Here is a 7,365-nt window from a genome sequence, read left to right on the forward strand (position 1 = left end):
TGAGAGACAGAGAGCATGAGAGGGAGGAGGGTCAGAGGGAGAAACAGACTCTCTGCCGAGCAGGGAGCCCAATGCGGGACTCGATCCCGGGACTCCAGGATCATGACCTGAGCCGAAGGCAGTCGCTTAACCAACTGAGCCACCCAGGCGCCCACACCTTCAGAATTTTGAAGGCAAATAATTTCCAAACTAGGATGCTATATGAAATCAAGCTATCAATCAAGTATGAAGGTAGAATAAAAACATTTTTAGTACATGCTTGGTATCAAAATATGTCACCCATGACCCATTTTTAAGGAATCCCTTTAGGATGTACTTTACTACAATGAGAAAAAAAAGCCAAGAGAGAAGATGTGGATACAGAAAACGAGATATTATACAGGAGAACAGTGAAGGAGGAGAGTAAAGGAAGACCCTAGGATTTTCACCAGTTGCCATAGTGTGACTCAAGAGAAAAACAACAGCTGAAATCACCAAGAGACCCACTGCTACATCTTGTTAATCTGAGACAGAATGTACAGACGAGCCTGGCCCAGATTTTTGTCCAGACTGATATGAGCGTGTGCTGATGAAGCTCTTTAGCCCCTCCACTTCTCACCAGGTCCTTCCCCAGGGATTAGCTAAAAGCACTCCTACAGAAGTCCTCTTCTTTGACCTACTCTGGAGTGCTAGAGAAAGGCCATAGTGAGTTTAGAAGCACAAAGTACAGAGCAAAAACAAAACAAAACAAAAAACGGAGAGATGGCGGAAAACAAATAAGGGTTGATAAAAATGTAATAAAGATATTTTAGGAAAGTGGGATAATCAGCAGGTTCTAGAAACCAAGGTTAATGTAATAAGGAAACCTGGTCCAAAAAAGAAATGCTCATCCCCTCACTGACAGGTAAAATAACAAAATTCTGATGACCTGCCTGGGATTTCCAACACGATTTCCAACAACAGCAACAACAATTATTATTATTATTATTATTATTATTATTATTATTATTATTATTTAATCACATCCCTCCTTTTATACAATTGCAAAATATTTTACTCATTCAGCTTCACAATCTGAGTCATTGATAAAACAGTTTGCTTTTATTTAGAAATACAAAAGCCAGGTGTCTCTTCTTAAATGATAATCATAGGCATTAATCAGTGGATTATGATTTAAATGAGGCTAGTAGACATTTCAAATTTTCCTTGACTTCTTTCTTCACTGTATAAACAAAGTTGTATTCAGGAACAAAAACACCTGTAAAGAAAGAGGGTGAGTAAAGCTAAGTAACTTTCTAAGAACGTGTGCTCTTGGTTGCCTGGTTACATTTCATGCTGCCCAAATTACAACCGTGCATGGTATCAGCAAGCCAAGAAATGAGCTCTTAAGGTAGATTCTGTGAATAAAGTGATAAAGAGCCATTCCTGTAAATATATGAAAACAAAGACAACACGCCCCTCTTAGAATATGTTCAAATACTATGTTGATTCATGTCAGAAGGCCCTGATGGAGTCCACCTTTAGCTCCAATATTAATGAAAACAATAGGGACGGGCTGTAAAATAGATTTGCAAAACTACTGCCTGCAACAATCAAATTAGTTTAAAATGACAGAGACTCTATTACTCAATACCCTGGGGTTTAAAAAAAAAAGAAAGAAAAGAAATCACCCTTCTAACTCTCATCTATCAGACCAGACTTCATTCTTATTTTTGCCTTCCATTCCTCCCCAGCCCTTCCCCATTTGTCCAAAAAGTGCAGCAATGCCTTTCTCTGAGTAAGAAATATGGATGAAATATTCAGAGATAATGGGAGTTCTATTGGCCATCACCTTATTACATTCTGAGCCTCACAGGAGGAACACAGTTCACTTTAAGATCAGACTCTCACATTTCCTTAGTGGTTACTTGCTGTTGCAGTGACTATTACTCAGTTGGAAGCTTCGAGTGGTCAAAATAATAATAAAGGTGTCTGAGAGCCCACTTATACACAAGATGTCCTAATGTCCTAGTTCACACAAGTCCTCAAATGAGAACAGTCAGTTAAGGCTCCATGGCAAGAGGATGTGCTAGATAACCTTTCTGACATCCAAAAGAGGAGAGTCCAGTGATCATAACAATAACCTTTTCTTTCAATAACCATCCAAAGCTAAACATGATCAGGAATTCTACAGGAATTCCTCTCACAGGAAAGAGGTTACCAGGCTCCACAGTGTGTTCTCATTCTGCCCTGTGAATGAATGACTTCGTGTCTTTCTGCTGATCTTTGAAAGCCACTGATGCCATGTTAAAAACACTTGACTCTCAAATAAGAGAAGGGAAAAGTTGACTGTGGGCCTCTCTATATATCAAACTCTGGTTTCCTCAGGTATTCCTTCTCTTGGAATTTTTCCAGGTTTCAGCCTCGGCTTTTCGAGATCTTAGAAAGCTTAGAAAAAACAAAGACATATGAACTATGCTTAGTCAATGTTGGCTTTCCAAAAACAAGTGGAAGAGCTTCTGGACAATGGCCACTGCTGCTTCTGACCACTGTAGCCCCCTTTGGAAGATTATTGACTAGACGTCAATATTAACCTGGCATTATCATCACACAACTCCTCTCACCTCCTCCTGCAACAAACTCACATTCTCAATAATATATCTTTGGTTGGGGGAAAGGTTGAGTTCAATTATGTAGTTAATTATGCAAATTAATTCCTATGATATTTTTAATGATCACTGTCTCATAAAACATTTGAATTACATTTTCAAAGAAATCACTGTGCTGATTTAGTCTTAATTAGATGTAAACAAGCCAAGTACCATTTCTTACCCTGCGACTGATACAGTAATTTTCAAGCAGTGAAGAGCCATTTAAATTCTCACTACTGTCACTGTCCTACTTCTCAAGATTCCATTTGAATTCACACATCTACAACATCTTTGGAGTAAATAAAACCATTGACTTAAAAAAAGGATGGCATCGATAATATAAAATAAGAATTTTCTATACACCATCTATCTTGGGTTGATCATTAGCAGTGCCCTAAACTACAGAATAAGACAAATCATTTATCAGAAAGCAGGTGAACCAGATGTCTAAGACGTGTAGGAATTACCAGTGAGGATGGTTAGAAGGTAGAATACATTTGGCCATTACAAAATAAAAACAAAATATTTACTCAGGATCCACCATATGTGGGTAATGGGGCCTTATTTGACAGTGTTGGGGAAATATAATTAAAAACCAAATCTCCGGGGGTGACTGGTTGGGTCAGGGGGTTAAGTGTCCAATTCCTGATTTCAACTGTGGTCATGATCTCAGGGTCCTGAGATAGAGCCTTGTGTCAGCTCTGTGCTGGGTGTGGAGCCTGCTTAAAATTCTCTCTCTCCCTCGCCCTCTACCCCTCCCCCGACCAAAAAAAAACCTCCTGACCCAGAAATCCTCTCCACAAAAGTAGCATAAAAAGAAAACACTGTAGGGCGCCTGGGTGGCTCAGTTGGTTAAGCGACTGCCTTCGGCTCAGGTCATGATCCTGGAGTCCTGGGATCGAGTCCCGCATCGGGCTCCCTGCTCGGCAGGGAGTCTGCTTTGTCCTCTGACCCTATCCCCTCTCATGTGTTCTCTCTCTCTCATTCTCTCTCTCTCAAATAAATAAATAAAATCTTAAAAGAAAACACTGTATCCAGAACAAACAAACTTTTCCTATATTTATGACAGGATGTATTTTATGACTTGAAGCAAGGTGCCCACTGAAGTTGGGCTCCTACCCTCCCACACAAACTGGAGAGGAGCTTGGTATTTATGTTTTAAAGCGATGGCTCTTAGAGCCTTGAGAAAGACATTCCTGAGTCATAAAGCTGACAAAAAAGCCTATCTAGTCTTCAAAGGATATATATAAGTACATTTCAAAGAGAGGAAAAAGTACATAGAATTACAATTTTCTAAAGTAAATGCTCTAAGAAAAATTAGAAGGGAGAAGTTTCTTCCCTCATTTACAGTAGAATTACGCTTATTTTTAATTTTTATTTCTCCTTAAAGGAGTAATTCTCAAAACAAAGACCAGTTTCTTCCATTCTCGTCTTAATGTCACATAGATCTGAATTTTGTTCTCCAAATCGCATGTCTCCATCACTTCCCATTCAAGCCTTTGCAGTGCCCATCTGCCTTGGGGCTTTTATGCCACGTGGTAAAACTCAGCAGTTGGCAGCTAATAAGAAGGAGGGTAACATACGCATTTTCTCTGAGACTGAGCAAAGGATTGGTTGTTGGAGTATCTCACATGTAGCTAGAATCAGAGTCTGTAGAGTGTTCCAAGTGTTGGGGAAATACAGTTAAAAACAAAATCTTTTCCCAACCCAGAAAACCTCTCCACAAATGTAGAAGAAAAAGAAAATAATTTCATTACTGAATAAACTTTAACCTGCATGTAATCCTCATCATAGGCAATCTGCTAAAGAGATTGCAAAGACAGAGAAAATTGGACTCTTCTTCTATAGCTAAGTGGATACCACCCATGACATCCACGTTTTCAAGATAAAATTGCTAATTTTCTTATATCTTTATGACTGGAAGTAGGGTTTGCAATGTGGAGTCAGGTGACCGCTAAAGTTATGCTCATAATCTCCCAAGAGAATGTGAGATAGGGTGTTATCTTCCTTGATGATTACATTTCTGAAGGATGGTTTTCACTGGGTCCTTGAGGGAACTTTCTTAAATTGTGAGACTAGCAAAAGGCTTATTCAGCATGTTACCTTTCACAAGAAGGTGAAGGAACTCAGGGAGAGAGGGCTGCATAGTACGTCTAGGGAGGCTGGGCTTGGAATTTCACAAAGAAACCCATGGCCAAGTTTGGCAAAGAAGAATTTTGAAGTATTTTGTGAGCTTGGAAAATGTGTATATCCCAGGTGACCAGGGAGACTAGAGACCACTGTGCTCTTTCCTAATGTTTGGTATAAAGTCAGATTCTTATTATCATTGCATGACCAGAGATAAAGGGAGGAAATTTTCATTTGTGACTCAGATTGAATGACTTGTCAGCCAGAAATGGGAAGAAAGTAACTCAAAGCAGAGTTATCTTATTTCTAAAAATAAGGAAATGTGATATTCTTACACTAAATGTGGTAGTTACTTCAGACCAGCCGCATGTCCTCACTCCCTAGTTCCATGTAAGTAAGACCACGAAGATGCCGACAATCATGGAGCCTATCAAGTATTAGAAAAATCACACAAGCAGATGATTATAATCAAGAAGGGTGAGTTATGAAATGAGAAGCATAGATGATATAGATGGTGTCAGAGACCCATGTTTGGGGTGTTAAGGAAGGTTTCCAGATGTTAATAAGTCCAAACTGAGACTCAAACGAAGAACAGGAATTACTAATTGTAAGTACAATATGATAATGGATTTAAAATAGCGACCTCCAGATTAAAATAAAATTTAATTCTCCAAAAATATTTTTACTAAAGTAAGGAAGTGTGGCCTAGATCTTAGAAATATTTCCACCAAAATAGTTAAACTTCAAAGAGGAAAACTTTCATTATCTGGAAAATGCTTTTATTCATCTCATTTCTTTAATGATGTCAAAGTGTTCCTTTGTTTTCTGAACTGCAGATTTCACTGCTTGAGTCTTCAGGAGGAGTTCAAGGAATTACTTAGCATAAAGAGAAGACTCAAATTACTGATTATGATTTTGCCAAATTCTTTCACGCTTTACCCAACCAACTTTGCTTGTAATACATGGGTACTCCATCAGGTGCTGGGGATAACAACATAACAAATAGCCAGTCCTTCCCTTCAAGTATCTTTCTATACCTGAGTAGCAGGTATAGAAAGAAATAATTACCAGCTACCTTCCATGAATGATGCTTCCCGACATCACACGATAATGCAATTACATGAAGGCTCTAACATCCTTACATCACCAGCAGATTGGGAACACAAATTTTAACAGATGACCACCTTGAGGCTGCTGCCAGCTTAGGAAACTCATTATCTTTTTTTTTTTTTTGAGATTTTATTTATTTATTTGAGAGAGCGAGAGCACGAGCAGTGGGGAAGGGAAAAGGGAGAGGGAGAAGCAGGCTCCCAGCTGAGCAGTTAGCCCAACAAGTGGCTTGATCCCAGGACCCTGGGATCATGACCTAAGCTGAAGGCAGACACTTAACCCACTGAGCCACCCAGGTACCCCAGGATACTCATTAACTTTAAAGGCTGTGCCATTAAATGACTGATCCACTACTACTATTTCTGATCACACCTGTTTAATGGTAGTTTGCAACATGTTCTTACAGCATATCTTCTGCTGTCCACCTCACCCAAAGAAAAAAAGGATGACCTAAGAACAGTCTCAAAAAAAAAAAAAATCCACATGTATGGATACATTCTTCTTTTGAGAAATCCTTTTTAAAATCAAGGCAAGGGGGACGTGGGTGGTGCAGTTGGTTAAGCGTCCAACTCTTGCTTTCAGCTCAAGTGGTTATCTCAGGATGGTGAGATTGAGCCCCGGGCTCCACGCTCAGCAGGGGTGGGGAGGTGTCTGCTTGAGATTCTCTGTCTCTCCCTCTCACTCTCTGCCCCTCCTGCTTGTGCTCTCTTGAGCACGCTCTCTCTCAACTAAATAAATCTTTAAAAAATTGAGTCAATAAAAGCAAGGCAATATTTTACCTCTGTTTTTAATTTAAAGATGAGAGGAAAAAATGAGTAGATCACTGAATTTTGAAATCATACAAACTTCTTTAGTAGCTATTTTCATAACAGCTCAGCCGGGAAAAATGAATGGTTTATTTCAGCATTTCATTGAATAAAATAGATATTTTCAGCAGAAGAAACTCAGAAAGAAATGGAAGGAGAATGCTGTATTTTTCCATTTAGAAGAATGGTAAATTCAACTTAAATGTACTTAATTCATTGATGGAATTTAGTATTCTTAGATTGCAGGCCACTGTAAACATATAGTAAGTAGCAGGTAATAGTAAATAGGAGGTTCTTCAATTGAGTTTTTAAAAGTTAAACATTAGTATGTACTGACACTACACATTACATGGAAATTAATCCTTAAATTAGAAATTTAGGTATAATTGCAACTAATAACTTTAATTGTGTAATTGCCTAGTCTAAATGGGCTGCTTGCTCTAAGCTGTTTTGTGGGTAACTTTTTAATTAGATCTGTGTCTTAAACAAAATAATCCACCAACACCATGTTATTCACCAGTAGAACTATTAAGCAATTAAATCAAAAGGAATGTAAATCCATGCAAATATTCCAAAATAATAGTTCATAAATTGTAATGATTCTCCCAAATCCCTAGGCTGACTTTTAAGATCATCTCATTCAAAACAAAATAGCTTTATCTCCTTTCAAAGAAAATAATGCTCAATTTTTTTAATGTTCATGCAATACAGAA

General features: G+C 38.4%; 1 protein-coding gene across 1 annotated transcript in view; it reads right to left on the bottom strand.

Moving 5' to 3' along the window:
• Positions 1-1,058: 1,058 nt before the first annotated feature.
• Positions 1,059-7,365, bottom strand: part of GPR63 (G protein-coupled receptor 63) — an 85,822-nt gene continuing 79,515 nt past the window's right edge. Inside the window, exon 4 of the transcript XR_014147814.1 lies at positions 1,059-1,376. The gene's annotated coding sequence lies outside the window, so the exon portion shown is untranslated. The remainder of the gene's footprint in view (positions 1,377-7,365) is intronic.

This window comes from Leptonychotes weddellii, chromosome 8 (genome assembly GCF_054177405.1).
Source record: "Leptonychotes weddellii isolate Sample4059 chromosome 8, ASM5417740v2, whole genome shotgun sequence".
NCBI lineage: Eukaryota > Metazoa > Chordata > Mammalia > Carnivora > Phocidae > Leptonychotes > Leptonychotes weddellii.